At 42.3% G+C, this 27,061-nt stretch overlaps 1 protein-coding gene across 15 annotated transcripts in view; it reads left to right on the top strand.

Annotated features, from left to right (window-relative positions):
- Window positions 1–3,662: 3,662 nt before the first annotated feature.
- The window catches only part of ARPP21 (cAMP regulated phosphoprotein 21), a 143,556-nt gene continuing 120,157 nt past the window's right edge, over window positions 3,663–27,061 (top strand). For 9 of the 15 annotated variants that reach the window (XM_070391753.1, XM_070391752.1, XM_070391750.1 and 6 more), the window contains exon 1: window positions 4,229–5,029. The gene's annotated coding sequence lies outside the window, so the exon portion shown is untranslated. The other 6 variants (XM_070391746.1, XM_070391748.1, XM_070391745.1 and 3 more) reach the window with 6 other exon arrangements.

Genomic DNA, 27,061 nt, shown 5'->3' with positions numbered 1-27,061 from the left:
CTAACTTTTTTGTCTTCCTTTGTGTGAAAAGGGGAACAGTGTCTGTGACAGAGGAAAATGCTGCTTCTCAGGCATGGGAGTGTAAAACTGGAGGCAGGATCCCACACAGCGCCCTGGCAAATGTGAGGTTATGCCCTGATTCGCCCCTTGCATTTCAGGGGGATGACATTTACCTCTCTTCTCCCCAAAGACGTTCCCAATGCTTTTCCTGCCTTTCTGCTTTCAATTCTGGGCTCAGGTTTTAAGAATGAAAGCGATGGGTTGTGGGTTCCATAGAACACACGTGCTGGAGGGGGTCCTGGAGGACGGTGCTCACACAGGCCAGGTAGAGAGGTTTGCAGACACCTGCTCTGCGCTCGCTTCCTGCATCTGTGTGCTGTGCGGCCTGCTGCACTGGCCTCAGCTGTGCCAAAGCCACGGCCCCTGGGGCAAGGAGTGCAAAGAAAGAAACAGAGCCCTCTGGGGGCCAGAGGGACACAACCCCAGATACTAACGATGTGTCTGAACCCTGGAATTTCTGCCCCGAGAGATGCTGAAAAGAAACATGCAATTTAGTCCACAGCCTTGCTGGTGTGCTGATGCGGAGGTCTTTTAGTGACACGTTTCTCTTGAGTGGATTTCTCCTCTTTCTTCTTATTGTGCCTCCTTGGGTTGGGATGCATCTCTATGAAAACACTACACACCTTCATTTTTTTGAGGAAGCCTCTTGGTTTGCATTCTCAGCAAAGTATCGCTGGGTGCGGGTGCAGGTCAAAGTTCATGTACAGTCTGCCCGGGAGAAGGACGGAGGAGATAATTTTCTTAGCACTGCGCACAGATCACAGAGGAAGCATGGCTCCCCCCAAGGGATCCGTGCCATGCGAACATTTGGTTCCTAGTTTCCCAAGTCCTCTTTGTTTTTGAGCGTGACATTTCTTCATGCTCAGATGCATGCGTGATGGAACATTCTTTGTTGATGTTCTGAAATGTGTCTTGGAGTTATTTTGGCTCCGAGTAAAATAAGAATTGGGGAACTAAACTTTTCTGGCTGAAGTGCTAATCTTCTCTTTCCTGTTCTCAGTCCCCTGCCTTTCTCTAACCACGCACATTTGAATGCCTTTAAGCCCAAGACTGGTACTGAATGAGGAGGCCTAGATGATTTTGTTGGAAACAGGGCGAATGAGAAGGCTCAGGGGATCTGTGGGCCTTTCTGGTGGGGTGGGGGGAGAATGCCCTGAAGGGGAGTTCCTCACAGCCTAATTGTTGAGGAATGATGGAAGTTCAACAGCATGGAAATTCGACTTATCGCTTCAACTGCAAAGGTGCTTACAAAGGTAGCTGGGCGATCTTTGCAATTTGCCTTCCTTTGAAAATCCAATTTGGAAGCATCATTAAAGGGCACTAATTTAGTGTCTCGGGGGAATCTGTGTTTAAAGGAGCTTGTCGAGACAATCTTAGATGTTTGCCAATGTGTAGGTGAGCTCAACTCCCCAAGCTGGGGTTACCTGGTTACATGCAGGTGCTTTCATTTCAAACATGATACCAAACAAAGTCAAAAGCACCGGGTCCAGGGGAGAGCAGCACCCCTTTCTCTCCGGACACCATCCTGGTTTCCTGACTTTAAAGTCAAGATGCTTTCAGTGCAAAAACACCTCTGTGACTGGCACTGTAGATCTGTCACCAGAGATCCAGTAAGGGACACGTCAGTGTTGGTGCGTTTAGCGGTGACTGACTCAGGACAGGTCAAGGGCCTTGAGGAATGGTAACTGATTCAAATCGTTTTTAAAAATGCAAACACTTTGGATGCCTCGAATCACTTACTGCTCCCAAAAGTATATTTCAGTCCCACCTTGGGACCCAAAACTCAAAATTGGATCGCTGAAAGTTCATTATCTACGTGGCCTCAAAGAGACAGGAGTCTTCCCCAGTTCCTAATTTGTTGGCAAAATATTATCACAAAAAAAGGTAGAACATTGAGCTGAAGCCAATTCGTGCTGTTCTGTGTTGGGATGCTTTCTGCGTTGCATTCAGTTTTGTCATCAAGTTTGTCCTTGCATCATTCAGATACTGAAACATGTGTCTTGTTCTTTGACATAATCTCTGGAGTTTGTGCTGAGTGCAGCCTGAGTGCCCCTCCTCCCACCCAGGGGCTATGGTTTCTAATCCCGTTTATAGCATCAAGTTCCATTTTCCTAGTGAACTCTCAGAGTAAAATCTGATTTGTTCTAGGAAGACTTTGTGTTAAGAGCAAGCTGTTAAGTTTCTCTGTGAGTTGGTGACCCATCCATCCTTTCAAGAGATGCTGATGTCTAGTCCCCTCCAGAAGGTAAATCAAAGACAATGCCCTCTTCCCATGCAGTCCCAAATGTGGGCCTTTACGACACAGCACAGGTTGGCACAACAATCCCCCCGCCCTCCCCAAGTGGGATTTTTCCTGAGTTGAGATAAAGGAACAGTAAGAGAACTAGAAATACCTTTTATAAGTTTGCCCTTGGATTCCATATGCCTGTTAAAAAGCTTTTGGCGAGGACTGAGGAGAAATAGATCGACATAAGGGTCTTGAATTCCTTAGGCTTCCTTTGCTGAAATCTCATACAGCAGTTCCATTCTTATTCCAGCAATAGCTGATCCCCAGGGAGACAATTTCTAATATTTGGAAAACACAGTAATTATCTATTCATCAAGGACTAGTATACCTATTTCTTTCCACATTTTCTGGAATGATGCATAGTATCTGTTTGATATTTATAGTCACTCTCTTAGCCTATATGAACATGGCTATGCCTGTGGAAATTGCATTTCTATAAAAAGTGGAAGGCACATCCTTACGAAATCTGCTTATAATGTCTGTCACTGGAAACGGACGTCCATAAATGAAACTGAAAGGACGTGGAATTTTTTCATGCTGTGGTTTATGCTAGTTATTGGTTGTCTATTCCTGGGGTGACTACTTGCAGCTGGGAAAGTTGACTTTCTCCTCTTCAATTTATTGGGGAACGGGGGTGTTCACTGCACCAGATCCGGAGTTATTCAGCGTCTACATTTCAGAAGCTCAATTGCTGGATACTGTCGAAATGAGCTTTGGCAATCCCATGCAGGCATGCACAACTATAATTTGGCTTCACATTAATAACAACCTAGCAAAGAAGCCCAGGATCCAATGCCTTGTTCTCAGCTGGGGGCAGAGAGCCAGCGTGATACATCTTGGCTGGTGACTTAGAATGTTGGGAAAGTAGGCGCTGCAAGCACTCAGGATGGGTGGGTGGCATTCCGGAAATGTACTCCCATTCCTCCAGGATTCGTGTGTGTGTGTGTGTGTGTGTGTTTGTGTGTGTGTGATGTGTACCCTGAGACAATGAAAAAGACACACACAGAGATTTACAGAAAATAAATAATAAAAACAGCACATCTCCAGAACAAGTGGGAAAGGCGACGCTTTTGTCTCTTCCAATGTCAACTCCATTCCCTGCCCCACACCCTGCCCGGCCTGCGTTTCCGCAGCATCTTTCTGATTCTAAACTAGCGCTGCTCCGGCGGGTGGGCAGTGGTCCAGGCAGTTGCCACAGGGAGTGCATTGGTGCTGCGCACCTGACTTTGGGTCTTGCCGGAATCCCTGAGAGCCCTGAGGCTCCGGATTCCTGGGGTGGAGTGAGGTGTTGGGGGGGTATTCTCTGCAGAGTTGGCCTGGAAAGTGAGCGCGGAGCGAGCGAGCTGAGCCAGGCTTGGCCAAGTGTCCGGGGAGCCTCCAGGCGCCGGAGCGGTACGCTGTGGGGCGCGGGCGCTGGCCGGGAGCGGGGAGGCGGCGTGGAGGGGCAGGGGGCAGCGTGCCAGCTCCCTCTCTGACTAATGATGCTCACGCCGCCGCGCCGGGCTCAGACGCTTTGTCTCCAGCCTCGGGGCTGGCGGAGAACTGACGGGGCAGGGATGGCACCGCGCACGGGCCGGCGCCTGCTCTCCCACTCGGCCAACTCCGGCCGCGCCCCAGGGCAGAGAGGCCCGGGCATCCGCCGGCGCCCAGCCGCGGCCATCTCATCTCCCCGGCGTGGCGGGGCAGGGGACGGGGTCTGCCCCCCGAGCAGCTGCGGGGCTGCCTGCCACGCGCGCAGCGCGGGGAGCCGGGCGGGACCGGGCGCCGCAGGGGCTGCGGAGGGAGCGGGGCGCCGCCCCCCGGGCAGTGCCAGCCGCGTGGGAGGGCAGAGTCGGCCCAGCGGACAGACGGGCAGACGGCGGAGGAGGCGGAGAGGTAGGGGCTGTGGCACCGAGGGACGGACTAGGGCTGGCTGGCTCCGAGTGGGACTGAGAGTGACGGCGCCACGGACAGGTGCGAGCAGTTAGCTTGAGACAGGGGGGAGGCAGAGGCAGAAAGAAAGGAGAGAGAGAGAGAGAGAGAGAGAGAGAGAGAGAGAGAGAGAGAGAGAGAGAGAGCATTCGCGCGCTCCTTCCCCTGCAGACGCCCTCCTCTGTCCAGGGAGAGGCTGGGGGGGCTCGGAGAGAGGGGCGCGCACAGAAGATGGCTAGAGGGACCCTGCATGGCTAGTGGGACCAAGAGACGAACAGACAGACCCACTCGCGCACGGACCGCCAGCGAGAGCGGCAGCTCTGAGAACTGAGCGCAGGAAAGCCAGAAGCCCGCGCTGTGCTTCCCCGGCTGAGCGACAGACAGACAGACGTGGGAAGGGACAGACTGGCAGACAGGAGGTGGGGGCACGTTCACGCCCAGCAGCCACTCCGACAGAGAAGGCGGCGCGCCCCCAGAGCGTGTCCGGAGCAGCAGCCAGCAGCGGGGGTGCGGGGTCGCCAGCTGGAACCACCAGCGTGACCATAGCGGTGGTCGCCACAGCCTTGCCAGGATCGCAGCTGCCAAGGCTGTAAAAACCTCCTTTTACCAGCAGTTAAATAAATCGACCAAAAAAAAAAAAAAAAAAAAAAAGCCAAGCCAAATCAAACAAATCCAGCCAAATCAATCATTGAAAAAACAAACATATTAATAAAAGCCAAAAACTTAATCAAGGCACCAAGACGCTGGGGGCATATCCACTGTGCGGTCAAGGTAATAACCAAGGTCTTCCACGTGAACATCGCATGTCTTTTGTGTGTTTTCTCCTCCTTCCTGCCATATGTCTGTGCTGTTCTTTGTAATTGTTCGTGGTCTGTATTTCTCCTTCGTGTTTGTGTTTGTAGAAAGCTGTTGTTACATATGTATTGTGTTGTGTTTGTCAGAGGAGGGGTTTAAACTCCCTCTCCCCCAAATGAGGCAGAATTGGAAAGCTGGGAGAGGACTGAAAAGGGCAATTGCTAAATCAGAGAAGTCTACAGTGATTGATGCAGATTTCAAGGTAGAAAGTTTGCAAGGCTCTGATTGCGTTCGAAAGAGAGCTATGCTCCGGGCACAAAGTTGGCCTCTGTTGTACTCGCAGGACTCGGGCCCTGGCTCCGAAGAGGTGGAGGGGGGAACTAGATGTTTACTTTGTTTTTACATGTTTGAAGTCTGTGTTTCATGGCGAACTCCAGATTTGATGTCTTCTGCGGCAGGCTGTAGATTTAGTGATAGAATGGAATGGAATGAGACAGGTGTTTAGGAAGTTTCTTAGGACGAGAAATTGACTCAATCTTTATGCATAGTAATAGAGCTGGAGAGGATGTGGCTGCTGTTAGCTGCTCAGGTTCAGTACGTGGTCAGGATAAGGACAGAGTCCAAGCCTAAAAGGAAAAAAAAAAACACAAAGAGGGAACTGCAAGTTATAGGGACGGGGAGCTCGTAAGCACAGCGCAAGGCTGGTAGATAGTCACTTTCGGGAGACTGTGTTTAGGATGCAGATAGCCACTGGATTTGGTATTTTTTAAGTCTGTTGGCATGACACTTCAGCCTCTCTAAACAAGCCTGGCGCTCTCCAAAGTTGAAATGAATCTGTACAAGATTCTGCTCAAACACTGACAGAATCCCAAGATTTCCTGCCTCCTCCTCACCCACTTTGGAGATCAAAATCGCTGGGATTGTTTTAAGAAAGCGGAGACATGGAGATGACAGGACAATATCTTTTCATACGGTAAAAGTTAGGAGACCTTTGCCACACGCTTTAAAACAAATGCACCTGCTCCTTTGATCCCCTGTGTCTGTGTCACCACAAGCCCTGCGTGTCTTCTTAGGATCGTAGTCAGTGTCATTTTCACAAAAGGCAATCGTTTGGAAGCCGAGAGCTCTAGCTATGTTTTGTTCAAATAGCCGAGTAAGTCACTGTCTTGGCAATAACTGCTTCTGCTGCATTGCTAACGGGGATCGCGTGCCCTCTTTTCGGGTTTATATGGATGTGTAAGGTACGTATCTGTGTTTGAACCTTTATTTCCTTTCGTATCATTTTTCCACTTCAACTACCAGAATATTATAAAATTTTCTTTAAGGGGTACACTTCCTTGTCACAAGAGCTACAAAAGGCTAACCTATGACTGTCCTTGCTTATCAATGTGATGAACTGCTTTAAAAGAGTTGGGTTTGATTGTTTTAAAATAATTTGCTTTAATTTTCAAGACTTTTTGACTGCTGTGCATACATGTCTTAATTTACCCTGTCGGGACATGACTTACGTTATTTCATAAATCCTATAGAGTTGCTGTAGGTAAACGCCTGTCTAACAGAATACCTTGTTTAGGTGAGTCATTGTTAAAGAAACTTACACAGCTCCAGAAATTGACTTGCAGCTTCCCAGTGACTTAATCCCACTACACGCTGATGTCTTTGGCATTGCTCAGCTCAGACTGAGTAGGGTTTGTGTGTGCTATTAGATTTGCAAATTGCTGATCTCCCAGTGACTTTCCCTCCCAGATCCCAGCTGAGTAGAGTTACCCTGAGAACTATGGCATTAGCCCTGTCGGAGCATGCTCCGGTGGGGAGTTCTGTGCAGTCTATTTTTAATGCTATTTAATGAAGGAGCAAGCGCCTCACCCAGCAATAAGAGAAGCATGATGGAACAGAGCAGTGCGTGGTTATGGATACTGGAGACGGATCTCTGCAAAGGTACAGACTGGCTGCTGGATATGGTAATTGTAATCAGTCCTAATATATTGCACTAACAGAAATCAATTAGTTTTCGTGAATAGTTTGATATGTCTTCATAAACCTCTTCAGTGATTCTTAGAAAGAAGACTCAATGATTGGAGTGCCTTAAAACTTAAGGGAGATGCTAACCAGGGAGTTCCTGCTTGAATACTATTTTTAATACAAGCTGTCAGATTCTTGGGTGGCTAGAAGTGCAGAAATAATAGCCGATTCCTATCATGTTGTTCTCGTGAAGGGTTTGGAGCTTGCAAAATATTTTTGGCATAAAGTAACTAACATCCTCCTAAGATATTATGATAACTTGAAGCTCTACCTTGTGAATTTTTTTTTTCCATTTTCTTTTGTGAAGTTGGAGGCTAGGTTCAGAATTGTGTCAACGGAGTGAAGCAGGAAGTTTTGATTGAACTTGATAGAATGTTTGAGTTGTTCTCTCTCCTTACTTTGAAATAAGCACAATAGATTATCTTACTGAAGGTTCACTACTTTAAAAATGTAGATTGAAAAGATGGCACTGATCATTTTTGGAGTGCAATAATGAGGGGGGAGTATCTTAATATTATCGTGCGTGAAACATAAGAAGCCATCTGTCTGCAGTGTTTGTATATATGCAGAACACTTGTCTTCAGATAGAAAGTGAGAATGTTCACTCAGAAAGGTCTGTGTTGTTCATTTTCATATGAATGACATACTATGATCAGGTTATTTCTTTGTTCAGAGCAAAGCTAATGAGACAAATGCCTCGGTGGTTTTAAAACTTAATAAATATAAAAGAACATGATGTTTTATTAAGTGAGAAAGTGAGCCACATTGTCATTAAACAAAGCTATTAGAGCGATGTACAACGTTGTTCTGGATTTGGCCAATTTTTATGAAAAACAAGAAAGCAAAATCCCTAAGGGAGATACATCGCGAGGAGTTAAGTGTTACGTGTTGTTGTTATTGTTTGCGTTTTGCACTCTGTACTTCCAGATATTTTTTGCACTCTGTACCCTCGCTCTGATGTTTTCCTTAGTGATCATGCGGTTTGGACCACAGTGCCGCTATCTTTCTTAAGATTCTCAAGTCAGTGGGCATTCTCATCTGAATTCAATGTGTATTTTGTCTGTGAACGAGATAATGATAAGCTACATGAGCAGAGTGTGGAATGAGTCAGCCACTGAAGACACAATAGCCAAGGTAGCCAGAAGTGAATCTGATGGAGAAACCTCATTCGTATGGGGAGGCAGTTGGAAGTTCAAAAGGTTGGAAATTGCAAATGAGCCATTTGTGTAAGTTAGTTTAATTCAGATCTGCTTTCTGACAAGGTTGGTTAGGCAAGAATATGGGGCTGAAACGTGATGTCGACTCTGAAAGCCATTGCTTCCCGTGGTAAGTACTGGCCTCGTTCTCACTGGTACCACAAGGTGGTAGCGTGTTTTGACATTTGTGAATCTCTAATCAGGAAAATAACCGGCTTCCTTCAAAATGCATGATGTCGCCTGGAAAGTTCTGAACATATTTCAAGTCAGTGATGACGAACTTCTAACATACATCCTTCCTCTCTTTAGACAAAGAGTTTCATTTTTTTAGGAAATCTGTAGTTCCAGAGTTCTCTTCATTTCTGCTGATTTTGCTTTCTTTTATTTTTCATTCTAACATTTAAAGTTAAGTATGATAAATGATTTCCAGCCGTGACCTAAGTGAATGCTGAAGGACTTTTGAAGGTAGAAAAGAATATTAGTGAGATGTATCTGTGATTAGATTTGTTTTTCTTAGGCTATCTTGGCTTCTGAGTGTTAGTTTCCTTTAAGGAGTATTTATGGCAAGTTCTAATAAATTGATATTTTTCAGTGACTCGGAGTCTTATAATTTAAATTGATTTTGCTCATTTTGGATTAAACTGACCCTGGATGTTCAAAGTATTTACCACTTGAATTTACATCACAACCATTTCATTTATGTGGGGATTAGATATGGACTGAGATATAAAGTATTAAATTGTATACATTAATATCATATGCTTGATAAAGAATAATGTGCTTTTTATTGTTTGGCAACAGTGTTATCTGTGGTCTCAAAATCTTCTGGTGATATTTTCTTAAGGCATAAAACGTCCATATCGCATTTTGAATGGACCTCTTTCTAAAATTACTGGGGCATATCTGTGCCCTGGGAAATAGCTATGCAGGTAAACCAAAAAGTGAGTTGAATATTTATTTGGAGCAATCGAAAGGAAATTGGAAAACAAAAGGTTTGACTAGAATACACCAAATTGACTCTCTACCTGGAAATTGAATTCTTGGCTTTATGTCATGCTCTCCTGTTCTAGCTGCCAGCACAGATCTTAATATTGCCAGAAAAAATGAATGTTAATCACTGTCCATGGCCACAGAAAAAGCAGTGTTTTAAATTCCTCTCCATACTTCCCCCAAGGAAGTTTCTTCCCGCAGTTTGTCATAAGCTCCGCTCAATATGCATGACAATGCCACAGGTTACATAAGATTTTTTGTAAGTTCAATAATCAGGTGATATCTATTAGCATAAAATTACAATTTCGACTTCCTAAAATGCCAAAGATTGCGTCCAAAGTTGTCTCATTCAAGGTACACTCTCATAATTATTTCTCAGTCATAAGTTTATACATTTTTTAAAGGAATTTACAATCATTCATTTTAACTAGCAACAGAAAATCATTGAATTTTCTCCAGGTAAGGGGGACAGGAGGATCTACTAGTAAATGTCCCTTTGAAAATCAAGCCTTCCATCACAGACTCACATTTCAAACTACTTCAAAATTATACAGCAGTTCTTACATTAGAAATTTGTTGTGATTAACACAGAGACTATTAAGATTTTGTTAACATTACTTCCCTAGATAATAGCATTGGTTTTAAGGTAAATAAAATATGGTTTTAATTGAAAGAAAGGATTGAAGATTTTTAACAGAAAAACAATTACGTCACTTCTTATTTCACATCTTTTGGCAAATTTGGTAGAGATGTAGTTGGCATGCTGTGGTTAATGTTTCTACGCAGAATTGCATAACGTAATATGCAGGTGTGTTTTTTTCTACAGGTTTTTTCATTGAGACATATTCACGAAGAATACCTACCTAGATAAACCCAGTAATCAATCCCTGATACTCACCCAAGCTAAAAAATAAGTTTCTGTGATAGGAACATCCCTGTGAAGTTCCCTGTGATAGGAACCCAGGGACTAATCAAGCAGACTGAGTACTGGGATTCCTAACAACGGATACGCATTCTCTTACATTTGCATTATTGTTGGTTGCTTCTTTATTACACACTCAATACTTGAGATAAGAATAAGGGCCATCTATAAGGAAATGGAAATCAGAGGAATGGTGCCCACACATTTAGCAGATTTTCTTTTCATTACCAAGATACAACACTCACTTTAGAACGTTCTAGTCCATAGAATCATACCTTAAAGGGGAAAAAAAAATGCATGTGGACATATTTGCATCTGGTCGAAATTGAGAATCAACACCAACAGTCGAGGCAAAACATTTCAAGATCATCAGAGAACAGGATGGAACATTGATTTCTAAAAGTCTGATGGTTATCCCTTGATAAGTAAATCAGAAGGCCCAGCTCTTACCTAATTGTTTAGGCATTTGAGCTGCTTTCCGGTGATCTCATCACTATTAGAGAGATCTAGAAAAATCAAGCCCTGGGTCAGCAGAGAGTGAAGGAAGAGCTTCGGAACTCACTGTAATCAGGGACTAGACATGATTGCGTAACTTTTATTTGCTGCTAAACTCAATAAGGAAAGAAGAAGCTCTTAAATTGTCTCTGCAACTTTTACCAAAAGTTATGTAAAAACATTTCTAAAACCACAAGCTAAAATCCTCCCATGAAGCGCCTAATGATTATTGATGAGAAAATACCTATACTCTGCATTGGCATGTTTTTCATAGCACTTCGCTGATTAATATGCATGTAAGTGTGGTAGAAATCCCAGCATTGCTGGCATTTGACTTAATGTAATCATCAAAAAGCTGTTGGACAGAAAATGGGTAGATTCCATATGAGGATGTGACAGAACCAAGATTTCTGCAGCATTTGCAAGCTTCGAATACGCATTGCTTCTTCAAAACACTATCTTTTTAAAAATGAGAGTATTAAAAACAAAGCTTTTAATTGCAAATATGGCACTTTACTTTCTTTTTTCTTTTTTTTGGAGAAAGAAGATTAAGGTTTATCGTCAAATGATGGCTCTTTAAGCCAGTGTAGCACATCGTTGTGTTAAAATTGCTGTTGAACTCTGCCAAATTAATTAATTCTCAGGACCTCGCAGCCATATCTATGACCCTATTTATTTTTTCTGGCTTATGAGAACAATTGCGTGAACACTTTTAAATACATAGTTTTATATTTGTTTATTTTAAGTTTAATTAGATAGGCTGGTGTCGTCAGAATTTTAGGAAATGATCAAACATCTGCCATTGCATTAGAGATGAATTCAAAGATCCCACTTCAAACAACTAGCTGGTATTAATGATTCTTCCCTTTTTTCCACTCTGGTGCTGATTTAGCTTTGGTCACAGCACATATTTCCTTTGTGAAGATTAAAATCTTACTGCAACCTTGAAATTTCCACATAATCACTAACAGAATTCTGGAAGAATTCGATCCTAGAGCCTGCCGTCATGTGGCATGTACGTGCTGTTGCTAGCTGCTTAAACACAATTAAGTACTCTAACAATGGGAAGCTTTCATCATTAATTATTATAATCATCGTTGTCTTCACCTGGAACTATGGATGGCAGTGTTTTGTGTGTGTGTGTGTGTGCTTGTGTGTGTGTGTGTGTGCTTGTGTGTGTGTGTTTGTGTGTGTGTTTGTGTTTGTGTGTGTGTTTGTGTGTGTGTGTGTTTGTGTGTGTGTGCTTGTGTGTGTGTGTGTGTGTATGTGTTTTCCCCCAACATCAAGAGGTGAGAGAGCATACCTAGTAAAATGTGACAAAGTTGACACGTTTGAAAACGTATATATATATATTTTTTTTTTTTTTTCTAGGGCAAGGATGCAAATATCCCATCAAGAGGGATATTGTTTTATCACAAATTAATTAATTGTCAGGACCTTGCAGCCATATCTATGATTCTATTTATTTTTTCCAGCTTATGAGAACGATGATTGTCATGTCTGCACCATTTGTCAGATATGACGTAGGAAGCTAAGATACGTTGAACTCAGTGGAACTTCCGATCAAACGTCAGGTTAAAACTAACAGAGAGGTAGACCAAAGGTATGCTTGGAGCTTAGCTGAGGAGGAGCAGGCCACTGCTGTGTATGATGAAGGAAGGCTTTCCTGCAGACGCAGGGGCTTCCATGAGATTTTGCAGGTTATAAAAATGTGCAAAATTTGGATTGAGAGTAAAGGTCTGGAGACATAAGGCCTCTAAAGGGTGGTGTATCCAGATCTCACTTCCCCAAAACTTACCTTCATAAATATGCAATGTACCTCCCGAACCAGCCATCCTGGTGTTTGGCTTCTGGGTCTGAATAACTAATAGTGTGACTATGGCCAAGACTCTAAACCTCTCTGTGCTTCACAGGTTCAGCAGGTTAAACTGGGTAGCAGCACCAGTTCATTCTGAACAAATTACTAGTTACGCGATTTGAGCAATTTCGTTAATTCCTCGTGGCATCAACGTTCTCCCAAAATTAAAGGCCTCCCTTGTAGGATTGAAGCAGAAACAAAATACCCGGCACATAGGTATTATTCAGTATAAAGAAACGATTATCTTTTCATCTGAAAAACTTTAGAGAGATTTAACCTCATTACATAAAGGAGACAAACCTCCCTTTACAAATTCTTTTTAATTTTTAAAGATCTTTTAGTAATTTAGTGTTCTTCTGTTTCCACCCCATAAAAATCTGCATGGTTATAATGGGAGACTGGCTTTACTCTTTCTGTGCCTATGAAATATCGAAGGCCACGCCAATGTAGCAGCTGATCCGGGAGGTGTGCATTGTATAGGAATCATGGTACGTAAGAAGGCCATTATCTCCTGTCAGTCTCTCAGGGAGGGGATGACCCTGCCAAATTTGTCTAAATACTGAACATATTAAGTACATGACTTCTCCAAAACATTTTACTTGTGAATGTCTGCCATCTCACGGGGGAGGCTGAAGAACCAACTAGAAAGGGGCTGGCAGACCCATGGAGGAATAATGTTAAATCCAGCCCTACTGGGTGACAGCCAGCAGCAGCAGCTTTGGAACGGAGGGGAAATGGAGGCAGTTTTCAGTGCCCTCCAAGCCCTGAAAGCAAGGGGAGCTGTGGGCTTGCTGGTGCCCTGCCTGGTATCCCCACAGCAGGCTCTCATCTCCTGTCACTAAGCACCCAGTGAGCTGTTTGCACCCTGAATTATCTGCACTTAGTTTTGCTGAAGTGAGTCACTTCTACACCTGTGTGCAAATGGCCAGAGGATGGGGTTTAATCAGTTGGTTCCTCCACCAGGACATGGAGAAGCACAATGAGTGTTCAGCACAGCAGGAGGTGAGCCCTGCCAAGCAGTAAATTCATCATCAGCTAATTGCACTTCATTTTTAAATTATAATTTGAAGATCAGCCATTCTTAGGGATGGCTCAATCAGAAAGTTTTCCAATGAAACTTCTCTGAAGGTACCTGAGAATAAATTTATAAATTGATAACCTTTGGTTTCTAATATTGGCTGGAAACAAAAGCGAAGAGTAGAAAAATTATAATATATGTATTTATATATACAGTATATATATGTTACATATATGTATATAAATTCAACAAATATATATATATGTTATATATATATATATATATATATATAAATTCATCAAAAGACATATGCTTAAATACAAAAGTCATTTAAATAACTCATATTAAGCAAAAAGGTGATTTAGCCCCAAAGCATATTTCCCCATATATTTTTCTTTATTGTCCTTAGCAGTTCTTGCTTACATATGGCAGATATTTAATCAGTTTCCTGAATTAAAAATTGACCTTTATATTGTTGATGGCATTTAATATTCAGGATTCAAAATCAGCTCTCAGTAAAGCTTTCAGTGTGTTTTTTTCCTTAAAATTTCAGCTAAAGTGTATTGGACATTCATCTTTCTAAAAAAGAGGACAAAGAGATGCCCTTACATTTAAATTGCAACAGACCTGGGAAATATGTTGGCTCTACAAAGAAGTTTCTTCTTCCAATCTCAGGCAATGATGAGGGCTTCGCCAGTCTGCTTACACTGAATACATAGATCACTCTTCCATCTACATGGAGAGGGGTGAGGCCAAGGCAAGCTCACAATTTCCAATCATTGCTACACTGAACTAGAGACAACTTATGTTTACTAGATATGGCCTGAGGGAGATTAACCTTGGTCAAGGTGAGCCAGGAGGTGGGGAAAGGATTCACTCCTCTGAAGGTAGGGCAAGTCCACTGCATTAGATTAGAAGGCAGGGGTGAGGCAGAGAGGGGGAAGAGAATACTGACAAGTTGGGCAATTTCAGACCCCTCTTCCTGTCCTAAGCAGAACAGCTCTAACCAAGCTCTACCTGAGTGTGAGTGCCCCTCTCTTCCTGCTACAGGACAACAGCAATAGGATTAACCAGGTTAAATGACAAACCATTTAATCCACCCAGCGTCACTGTAAATTGGACTCACGTTTACCCCTCTCTAGAAAAATAATCTAGCCCAAAGAAAGGAATAGACCAATTCAGGGTGGAATGAGTTTGCTTTCTTCTTTTACCTCCTACCTTTTAAGGTATGCCAAGTGAGGCTCTGATCACATGAACTTCTATTCACCCATCCCTTTCCCAAAGAAAACCCAAACCTGGCGCCTTAATTTAGAGAGACGAGGAGCACATTCTTTTTCTTCTCCGTGACTGCGGCAGGCTTTGGGAATACGCAGGAAGCAATAGATTTTGACACAGCTGGTCTTCTCCACAGGAAATCAGAAAATATATTCTGGACCGCACTGTGTCAAAGCAGGGGGATTTCCATGCAAGCTGAATTGAGGAGCATTGAGTTCTTATGTCTGCATAAGAACACAAGTCTTGTGTTTGCACCAGATACCGTGGTTATTTATCCATTTGTTCAACCTTGTTTTTCAAATATTTAATGAGGGGTTTTCTATGTGTCAGGTCTCGTGCTAAATATTTGAGAAATTGGCTGTATGGGATTTTATAGGCATTTGGGAAAGACAAATGTATTTTAACAGTTAGAACAATGAAGTGAATGATCGAGAAAACTCCATAATGACAGATGGACAATATCGTGGATGGTAGAGCAATATGAAGTAATTTTGACAAATTAGAAGAAACATTTCTTTACTGGGAAAGTTAATTAGGAAGATCCATAGGAGTTATCTCAAGGGTAGAAACCATACTGTTTCCAGAAAACAAACAAGGAAGAATGAGCACCCCTGGTAAGTTGCTGGGGGAACGTTCATATGATGGTTAGACCAGAAACTAAAACTGTCAGTTGTGAAGCTCTCAATCAAGAGAAAGGAGTCAGCTGATTAGGAGGATGTATATGGAGTTGGGATGAGGCACTATATTCTTTTTTGATCTTATGAAATAATACATTAACAATATTGCTTATTAGAGTTTCAAGCAACTGATTCAAGTTGAACTGAGACTCCAAACTGCAAAGTTCAAGTTCATATCAGATCATGGCAACAAATAGGTTTAGAATTAAAAAAAGGTTTTTGTAAAGGCTAATTATTCTTCGAGTTTGTTTCGCAGTTCCACATTTGCATGTTTGAGAAAGGAAACTAAAATAGACTTAGAATATTATAAAGGTTCTTAATAGATTAAAAATAGTTCCCATAATGAGAAGGAGATGGGATTACATATAGTGTCATAGGAAAACTTCAGAGGAGTAAAAGATTTGATTTATTGGGTAACTGAAGGGTGATTTTTTTAAAAAAAGGATGCAGTTCTTTCTTTTGGCAGAGATAAATATTTAGGTTTCTGGAAGCAGAAAGAGATCTGGACATGTGGCCCCAGACCTGGTTCATGTTCTAATATCTTGCCCTGAAACACTGAGAAAGAACCTACTTTTAGAAGTTACCCATAAAGCAACAGGAATACACCAGGTGATAGCTGGCATCTCTTCCAGTTTAGTTCCTATGATTCCATGGCTTTTTTGTAGAATATTCATGGACCAGTTGTATATTGCATTGTCTATAAATTTGGGGTATACATTTTATTTTAGCCTTGAAAATAAGGACTAATGCTCCAAGATAACATTGAAATGATGAGAAGGAAAACTTACCAAGAGTATTTGGTTAAGTAAAGAGAATATGGGGTCCCAGCTCGGGGTTCAGATCCCACTCTGCAACTTCATACATTTCTTAAGCTTTTTAGCGTCAGCGTCCTCATTTCTAAAATGGGCTGGCCATAAGAATGAAGGCTGAAGCGCTTCGTCAAGCGGTTAGCATTATTAATTCACTTTTTCCTGGTGCTCATAATTTTTTATTTGCTTGTCCTTTGTTTAGTTCTTATCACAACCTTTGCTTGATGCCATTATCCTCATAAATAAAGCATCCCCTTAAGATCCCTCCCAGCCTTGATGATGTTTTCATGATGTGGCTGTTATCTTGAGCATTTTGTTCGTGCATAATTGGAGTTCATTTTCAGCACAACCATACTCTACCCTGATAAGCAATTCCCAGCCAAGGGTTCAGTGAGGACGGGCCATCTGAGGACACCTGAAGTCCAGATGACTTTCTAGGAGGTGCTCTCCTCTGCACAGAGAGTAAGACTTGACATTTGGGAGCCTTGAAAAAGACAGCTGAGCATGGATGATTTATTATTCCATGTGTGTCCGAAATTCCACATAATATTTTATTATCTATTAATGGCGTCTCACTTGGAGATTGTAGCACTGTTGCTCATTTACAAAAGAAAGTTAACTAGGCCTCCTAGATTGGTCTAGAAAATGTGTAGAAAGTTTAATCTTAGCATCTCTCCAGGAGCAATTTGGGGCCTTCAGGCCTAGAAGTGATTCCAAATGAAGTCACTGTGGACCTGTGATTTGTACACAATGCAGATAAAAGCAATAATTATGCCCAACGGAAGGCCATTGGTAGAGTCAGAGATTCACTAAAATGATCTAGCAAGAGATGAAGACTCTAAAATCAATTTTTCTAAAATCACCAGAAAACGTTACCTCATTGCTTTGACCTGACTATAAAATATAGACTAGTTTTGATGTTTTAAGAAAGGATGAGGCGATTTCACTTGTGTCGTCATTTATAAATTAGATCCTTGGGTGTAGGCAGGGATCAAATGGTGTGACTGTTCATGGCAGTGAAATAGACCCAGACCTGCACACTTGAAAGGACTGATATGGTGAACTTGCCCAATATTTTGATTGATGGAGAGTCAACTTTGGGGTGCTCCTGCTGCAGTACACTGATAAAGGTAAGAAAAATCTAAATGAAAGGAATGCGACGCTTTTCTGAACTTTTTAGGGAAGCTACAGAGTGGCCATGTGTGGAGGAAATCTGAATTTATTATTGTATTGATTAGGTCATTAGTGCCATTTGTTGGGCTCTGTGGGAATTCTTTTACTTGGCATGTCCCTTCTGCCCTCTGAATTACCTTGTTTCCCCAGGCACGAATTCTTATCAGCATCCAAGATTCCTGTAGCTCTGACTATATTATTTGTTGAAGCCACAGGGACAGTGTTAAGGAAAACTCAGCATTCCTCTACCTATTCTGAATTTACCTCTGGATCATTTTGGATCATTGTTATATTCTCAGTTATTGAGTTATTGTTATTTTGGAAAAATAATTTGTATCATGGTTTTGCAGTATAAATGGCAACTGATATTTATGAACTACCCCTTGTGTGAAAGGGACTTGGGTGCCCATGAGCTGTCTTCACAGATCTGTTCTTGGTTGTGGTCACAGCTGGGGCAAAATTTCAGTTGTAGCATACCTGGGGGTTCTTGTCTAAGGAGAAGGAAAGGTATATTTGTCATCCTTCTTTTATTTTTCCTTTGTAACACGATGTACACTGTAATAAGTAAAAGCCAAAGGAAGGCACTAGTTTGGCTCAGTGGATAGAGTGTTGGCCTGCAGATCGAAGGGTCCCGGGTTCAATTCCAGTCAAAGACACATGCCCGGGTTGCGGGCTCAATCCCCAGTAGGGGGCGTGCAGGAGGCAGCCAAACAATGATTCTCTCTCATCACTGATGTTTCTATCTCTCTCTCTCCCTCTCCCTTCCTCTCTGAAATCAATAAAAATATTTTTTAAAAATAAATAAAACAAAAGCCCTAGAAAGCATGGAGAATTAGATCTATCTGGAGATCAGAACCAGGAATTAAGAATCCAGATAGCGGAAGGATAGGTGACCGGGTCATGACAAAAAGGACATGGCACTTAACTTTTGAAACTGGTTCTGAGTGGGTGGAAATTTGTGCGCCTGCGTGGGTCTCAAATCTGTACTTTTGGGGCAAGGATGGATTCCCAGCGCCTGACATCACCTATCTTGGGACACACGTTCTCCAAGGGTCCTAGAAAGGCAACAGGCTTGAGGTCAAGGTGACAAGTTTGAATTCCATTGCTGCCTCTCAATGGCCTGGCCACGTTAATTCACGATTAAGAGCTTCGATTTCCTTCTTAGAATATGTGAACAGTAATACTCCCTTCATGAGGTGTAGCGTGTCAACCACTTGCTACATGTAGAAATGTTGTCTCCTTCCTGCTTTCTCCTACAGGAACTGTTTATCCATTGAAACCTATAAGAATACTTGTTTTGAAAATGCTATGAAGTTATCATTTGAGTCACAGTATTTGAACTGTCCATGGATTACTGGGGGAAAAAAGAAGATAAAAAGATTTGGGTGGGTGGGGGGATTCTTTCACATTGGCTTTTGTAAGGTGTTAACAATACATGTCACATAGCTAAGGAAAAGAAAAATGGAAAAAAAAAATTGCAGCCTATCCAATCTGCCCAATTTAGAGGCAACATTACTTATTTAAGGAACTCAGTAGTTCACACTTAAGTGAATATAGGTAGCCAGGGATAAGTGACTAGGGGGGAAATATTTCTTAAAATTTTTTTACTAACTTGATGAAAAAATGGTTTTGGAGATACCCCTCAGGCAATGAGTAGAGTTTAAAGAAAAATTGCTTTTCCTTTTTTTTTTTCCTGATGAATTCATGAAGTTTGGGCTCTAAGTCCTCTTGATGGTCCTCTCTCATGATTATTTCTCATTATGGCATATGGTCTTGCTCTTCAGCTATGTAATGGGAAATGTTCTATGCAAGTTATGGATACTCTGCCTCTGTCCCCGGGGGGAAGAACTAACACCAGGTAGATAACCCTATTCCCCGCCCACCTGCCAACACACATTTATGCAATTGACAGGTATTGAGAATGAAATCTTCCTTTTTTTACTGATGTTTCCCCTGAAATTGTTTTCCGTTAATCTTGAATTAGAAGTAGCCAGTGTGAGCTTCCTTCAGGATTGTTTGTCCTCCATTTGTTTTCTACCCAGCAGACCCCAAACACCTGGAGCGCACACTCATTCGCGGCTGTGCTGTCCCTGTGTTTGGCACAGAGGGTGACGGTTGCTTCTGGCAGATGCTCAAGATCAAAGTGGCCCTTTTATCCTTCTACCCTCAGGGAGTCCGTTTCTCAGATACAGGAAGTGGTGGGGTTAACAGAAGTTTCAGCCTTGCCTGAAACGAAAGCTAAGTGCAGTATGATAATCAGTCTCTCTATTAATTACTTGTCAAAGGGAGTGGCTTTGTTAAAATATTTGGAGAGATTCAAGGACTGTGCTAATTAAATGTGTTTTATTTATTAATTCTATGTTGTGACCTGAAGCAAAGTAAACAACCAACATAGTCTTATTTGTCTCTCCATTTATCTAACCCAAAGAAGTGGAAATATAGTTTATTGGTAAATAGGATTTATTTGATATCAATATATTTTACATTATATACAGCGAAAATATTGCTCTAAATTTCTTTATACGTATATTATACATATATTATACATACATTATACATACATTATACATATAAATTCACAACCTGGTTATATTATAAAAGGAGAAACCCCTATAATGGTGAGGTCAGTGAGTGGGAGACCTTAGCTAGCTGCTTTATTACCTCATGTTCTCTCTGAATTCACTTATTTCACTGCTAATGAACAATACCTCATTGAAGACAGGGTTACAGAACAGAGTCAATGAGGAGAGGAAACTTGTGTTTACCCCTGCTCTCTATCCATCAGCATTGATGACATGGCAAGATGGCAATCGAGGGCAGGGAGATGAATTTATTTCAAGTGAGGAGTTTAGGGATTTCTCTGCGTTTCAGGTTTTGATTCCACAGCTCTGCTCTAGTGGCCAAAATGAGCCAGACTATCTGTCTCACAAGTGTCAGTTGGGGACCTCGGGCTCATCTTTTAACACGAATGAGCCATCCTGTGCTTTCTGCGAACCCTGTTGCAGAAGAAAGGAAGTGTGAGTGCGTAGCCACCTCAAAGGGGAGTTTCAGGCTAGGACATCCCACCTCCTGTGCTACACAAGAAGCGCCATCCCTAGCGCAGCGGCTCTCAGGCTCTCAAACCTGCACAGGCAGCACAACTCACCTGCAGGGTTTATTCCAGTGCCGGCAGGCAGCCGGACCCTCTGATTCCGAGTATGTACGGCTGGTCTTGTGCTGGGCTGAATTTGAAGGACAAGTGTACAAATGTCACACACAGTCTGATTCTGCGCATAGGGAGTGAGGCTCAGGTGTTAGCTTTTCCAACTAGTTTCTAGAGGATGCTGATGTGCCTGGTCCAGAGACCGCAATCTGGGAACCGTGGACCTAAAACATAAAAGACCTCATCACAGTGTAGAATTTGCGTGATAGATGTTTCCTCATCCGAAACATTAAGGGGATGCTGTAAAATACCAACAACAAACAAACCTCAGAATAAAGTTTAATGTACTTCGATTTAAAATTATTTTTAAAACATAGCATCTCAAAAGAAGAGATGAGAATTCCAAACTCTACTCTAGACAGAAAGAAATTGGACAGATCTGCGCGTTATAGTCCTTACCTGTGGCTCCTCAAGCAGCGCTCTCCTACTTTCCCACTTGTCTCTTTTCTTAGAAGCCTTTCCTGTAAGCTTTGTCTCTTTCAAAATGAATTCCAGGGGCAGGCATGTTTTGTCATTTCTGCTAGCTGTGAGAGGCAGTGGTCAGAGCATGGGTTTTCCAGAGCAACATTTCAATGACAGCGATGCCCTTGACCTTCCCCAGGTTTCTTTACATTACGTGTAAGGCGACCTTTGTGGCATTTGCCACATCATATGCCACAGAGTCCCGATGCACGAAATTCATGCAAATGGCTTGGCCCCCGCCGCTGCAGCGGCCGCCTCTGCCTCGGCCCTCACAGCCCTGACTTTGTCCAGAAGGTCATCCGGAAAGATGTCTGGCCTAATTAGCATATTATGCTTTTATTATATAGGATAGTATGGGTTAATGGATCTTGTGTTTAAGTTGAATTAAATATGAGCAACTGTGGGAATTTGTGATTATCATCTGATTACCAATTTTGTGATTTACTTAAAAAAACTGATATGAAATACCAATTTCCTCTGGCTACAATGGATGCTCTCAAGGTGATTTCTGGTGATAGAGCAGTAAATTTTGTGAGGAAATAGAGCAATTTAAATGTGAGTTTAACTCCAGCACAACTTAGAGGTAAATATGTGTGTCTATAGGATGCAGACCTGATGCCTTTGACCAGCTGTCTTTCAGACAGATTCTTTCTGAACCCACCCCTCTTTGGCCCCCAGGCTCTGGTGTGTACGGCTGGACTGGCGCTGGGTGGAATTTCAAGGGCAAGTGTACAAATGTCACGCACAGTCTGCCTGGGGCGAGACGGAGTGCAGGCCAATCTCCTGCAGCTGGGAAGAGCAATTAGCTGCTTCATGAATTAGGGTCTTGTTTACACTGTTGTCCAACATAATCATTTGTTTGTTTTAACTAAGATGCTCTATCTTCATCAGCGGCATCAATCCTCATATTTAAGTGATAAGGTCTTTGAATCTCATGAATAATGTTTGCGTTTCACAGCAGGAAGCCTGTCACCGCCCTTATTTTCGTATTTTCTCTCTTGCAGACTTTGGCAATCAAGACATGAGTTACATATATCTCTCAGATTATTCTCAAACAGCTATGAAAAAATTATGCGATCTATTCCCACAGCTACTTTGACACGGACCATTTTAAAAGTGCCTTTTATATACATACATGTGCACAGACACACCCCACAAATAATTGCATGCAGACAGGTGAAATAGAATTTTGCAAAAGAAGGCATAGCTGGACCAAGGATAATATACTCTGATTTTTAAAAAATATTTTTATTGATTTCATAGAGGAAGGGGAGAGAGAGAGAGAGAAACATCAATGATGAGAGAGAATCATCAATTGGCTGCTCCCTGCACGCCTCACACTGGGGATCAAGCCTGCAACCCAGGCATATGCCCTGACTGGGAATCAAACCATGACCTCCTGGTGCATAGGTTAACGCTCTACCACTGAGCTATGCTGGCCAGGCCTCTAATTTTTACCTAATTTTACCTACTCTATTCTAGTCCACTTCATTCCACTCTACTTTGCGCTCTGTTGACTTCATTTTAAAAGTCTACATTATAACCTATGATTTGACTTCCTGATTTACCAGCAGGTCATGATCTAAAGTTTGAAAAACATAGTTCTACAAAGAAATTTACTTCCCAGGAATTGTAGAAAGGGTTGCATCTGGTATTACTATGTCTTTCTGATCTTCAGCTACAGGTGATCTTAAACACTTATCAAAATATATCAGCCTTACCACTGGGCAAATGACAGTTGGTAGAACCCTTTCAAGATAGTTATGACATCCAGTCACTCAATTAGTACTTATTGATAAGCTAGATAAATTATTTTGGAAATCTTGGGTGTGAGTCATTATTAAACTATATCCAGTTTTCCCAAAAGAGTGATTTCTTGAATAAGGTGGTCAGTGTGTCCCTGGAGAGTGTTTGCTGATCTGAGCTTTGTTCTTTACATAGACACAAAACACAAGGCCAGTATTATTTTAAGGCATAAGCCTTATAAACATGTTCAAAAATAGGATTATATTAATATAAACAATCAATATAATATATATATAATATAATATAAACAATAAACAGTTAATATTTTAAATAATTGAAAAAGGAGTACAGTTTTCCTGGTTAAGATGATTGGAAGACATTTCCCTTTTTAGAAACATTTATTGACTTCCTGTTATGTTCCTGGTGGTTCCTAGCAACCCAGAGATAAGTGAGGCATAGTCCCTGCCGTTGGGGAACTTAGAGCCTGACTCTCAGATAACATCAGGATCCTATGATAAGGGCTGAAATGGAAGTGTGTGCCCTGCTAGAGGCCAGTGTGGGCACAGAGGAAGAACAGACCGTAGGAGTGGAGAGATGGCCATGGATTTGTTAGGGAAGAGAAGACTTCTTTTTCCTTTTTATTGAATTCATTGGGGTGACACTGGTTAACAAAATTATACAAATTTCAGGTTTTACAACATATCATCTGTACACTGTATTGTGTGTTCACCATCCGAAGTCATCTTCCATCAGGGAAGATGTGACTTTTGATTCATCTTTTTGGTTCAAAGCCGTGATCCCTCACATGCTGTAAAATGGGTTTCTCTAAAAGAAGAATCCGTTGGAGCGTGGAGGTGGCTGGGGCGTGGTCCTAGCTGATGGTGGGGCTTCCTGCTTTATACCAGACACACCATGCTATTCAGGGGCAGCTTAGTCAGGAAACAGGTGGGTACTTGATGACGCCTGGATGCGTGAAGATTCATGTAAGTTCTCGTAATAAACATATCAGAGAGCTGTTCTGTGACAAGTGTCACAGGTGTGCATTGCACCATCTGCTGGCGCAGGGAGAGCATGAGACACAGTGCCAAGGGCCAGACCAGTGTTCTAGCCCCGACAAGCCCTCCTGGCATCCTTCTCGGGGATTCTCAGGTTAAGGACTTGGACTATTTTGTTCCCTTTGACCGGGTTCAGTGAAAGAGGTGGTTTCATTCGCTTCTAAATTACTGAAGGTTCTTTGAAATGTTTACAATTAAATAGTTCTTCTTAATTCCTCCAGGGGGACACAGGGGACTGGTGCATTCATGCTCTGAACGATGAGCAAGGATGGTTGCTCTATCGCATCTGTGTTTGTTCTCAGCTTCAGCTTTTGACAGTGGTCTGACCCTTCCGGCTCTGAGCTGACCTGCACTGCCTCTGTGTCCGCCCCCTGCACACACACCCGCAATGCACATCCCCACTGCCACCTTGGTCCTTTGCCCCTCCAAACCATCCTTGCCACCGGCTATAACTTGTGCCCTCTTTTCTGACCCCTGCTTGTCCCAGCCCTGGAGAAAGGTCTGGAAGGAGAGAGCCATACTTGGGCTCTCGGGCAGGGTGAGCAGAAGGTTACTCCCTCCTACAGTGTGTGTAACAACAGGTCAAGGTAATGACAAACTTCATTCTTAAAGTTCACTTCTTGATGGGCAATTGGCAGATGCAAACGGAGGATTATTAACTCTCAACTGAGGATTTTGAGTAAATATTTTCTTTCTTATTTGAAGGATGCCATTCTGTTCATCTTATTGGAATTTCTTTGAATAAAGAATTATCTAGGCTAACGTTTTCCCTTGAAAATTAGTGAACTACCCTATGAGGATGCATTTGGAATTCATTGATTGACATAGTGGATGTCCCCCAAATATATACACCCTTTACAGCTTACAGCTCAATTGATGTTTCTTTCTTTTCAGATTTAACCCATTAGGATTCATAATTATTCAAAGTGTGTATACGTTTTGGGGGGACACCCTGTACTTACTGAAAAACTGAGAAGATAAGTCCTTGGAAAGCTGAGCAACTCCTCATTTTTGGCAGCTTATAATGTTTGGAAGGCAGAAGCTAGAGTCTGGGGGGGGGGGGGGAGGCGGCAAACTTTTTGACTCAAGGGCCACAATGGGTTCTTAAACTGGACCGGAGGGCCGGAACAAAAGCATGGATGGAGTGTTTGTGTGAACTAATATAAAGTCAAAGTAAACATCATTACATAAAAGGGTATGGTCTTTTTTTTTTTTTTTTTTTTTTAGTTTTATTCATTTCAAACGGCCGGATGCGGCCCGCGGGCCGTAGTTTGCCCACGGCTGTACTAGACCATGCCTGTCATTGTACCTCTCATGGTTCCTAAGAGAATGCCTTGCTGCTAGGAGGAGCTGAGGGAATCATTGCTCATCGACTCCATGGGCATTCACAGGTCTGAGTCCACGTATGTCACACACACGTGGACTGTCTGGACAGTGAAAGCCGGGCTCTCTAAGAGACCAAATATTTTACTTTGACCAATTTAAATACAAGTCATCTCAGCTTTGCAAAACATCAAATGTGAGTTAACGTTCTCTTATTGATTCATTGTCGTAGTAGGAAAATCAGTAATTGAGCTGTGCTTATGAGAATAATTAAGGATCCATGCTGCTAAGCCTTCACCTCCCCCAGGCTTGTCCACAAAGAGAAAGGGTGAACAAGAAACATACAGAGGGAAAGAGAAAAACTGACTTGTGAGTCCTTACCGGTACAGTTCATGGACTACTGCTCAGCACGTAGGAGCACAATGTAAGTGTTAGTTACTATTACAATTGTTGAGACTGCTCCTTTATTAGAATATTTAAAGTGTTCATGCGTATAACGCATCTGCTCTGCATAGAGTAGCACAGAGAAACAAGAACACTTACAAATTTCTATGGTCAGCTATAAAATTTTAAAATTAAATTTAAGGTTATTTAAAAATAACCTTAAATTTTAAATATTTAAGGTGAATTTTAAAATTAACCTTATTATATGTCCTGCCAGAAGAGTAGTTTAGGTGGACAACAATAAAATTACCTGGATGAAAGTGACTTTTAACCTGTGTGATCTTGGGCAAGTTTCCTGGCCTCACTGAGTCTCAGTCATCCCATCTGTGTAATGGAACCAGTGACCTCTATTAGTCATTGAGAAGGAGTAAATTCGATCATTTGTATAAGCTGCTTAACATTTTATAGGCATTAACTAATACGTTAGCATGATATTTTGAATGCCTACTGTGTGCCAGGCATGGTGCTAGCTGCTGATGGCTTTGAAATTACATTTAAGGTTATAACTTTCAGAAGTACCTATAAGTAGACATACATTTGATTTGAGATTAGAAGATTCTGTAACCTATTAGAGGCCTCTGAGAGTAGGAGGTAAACAATAGGATAGAATAGATTTCATGTACAGGTGAGAATTCACAACTTTGGGAAGAATCATAGATTTTTTTAAATAATTGACCAGATTGAATATGTGATCCCATAAGAACCAATAACTCAGAAATGAATGATATATAAGTGCATAGTGAATGTACAAGTTTCATCACCTTTATAAATAGTGCAAGATTTGGATCAGTAATGAGGTGCCAGGGATGAGAGAAGGTGATTTAGAGGAACCAGTAAGGGTCTTAAGCCAAGCAGTGGTTTTTAACCTGGGTTTTAAAACCAACGCAGTGCAATTGCGACCTTCCCAAGGGATGTCCTGAGATGTCCCAGGTAGGGTCTGGGAAGCAGACTAATACGGCGTTGAGTATGCAGGATGTTTACTGAGGAGTGTTATTGGCATCAACACTGTGATGGGCAAAGAAGGGAGCAGGAGTGGGCAGAGGGAGCAGGCCAGTCCAGGCCAAAGGATGAGAACAGCCTTGGCCAGCCCTGTGGGGAGCTCTTGTCTAGAATGGCCTGCAGAGTGTCTTGCTGAGGATGAAACGGCCAGGCCTTGAACTCCCCCCTCCACCAGTTACTGGATGTGGACTGCCCTTAGAAAGAGTGCTGCCCTGGGGACTCAGCCCTCACAGCTGAAATAATTCCTCAAGAGACAACAGTCCTTCCTTGAAGAGGGAACTGTGTGTACCAGAAAGGCAAAAGCCTTAACCCCATGATGCCCTAGAACAGAGCACCGTGCAT

Source organism: Myotis yumanensis, unplaced genomic scaffold (genome assembly GCF_028538775.1).
Source record: "Myotis yumanensis isolate MYYU_CA2020_CCGP unplaced genomic scaffold, mMyoYum1.0.hap1 SCAF_14, whole genome shotgun sequence".
Lineage (NCBI taxonomy): Eukaryota > Metazoa > Chordata > Mammalia > Chiroptera > Vespertilionidae > Myotis > Myotis yumanensis.
The sequence above is the reverse complement of the archived record's forward strand: the minus strand, read 5'-3'. Positions and strand labels throughout refer to the sequence as shown.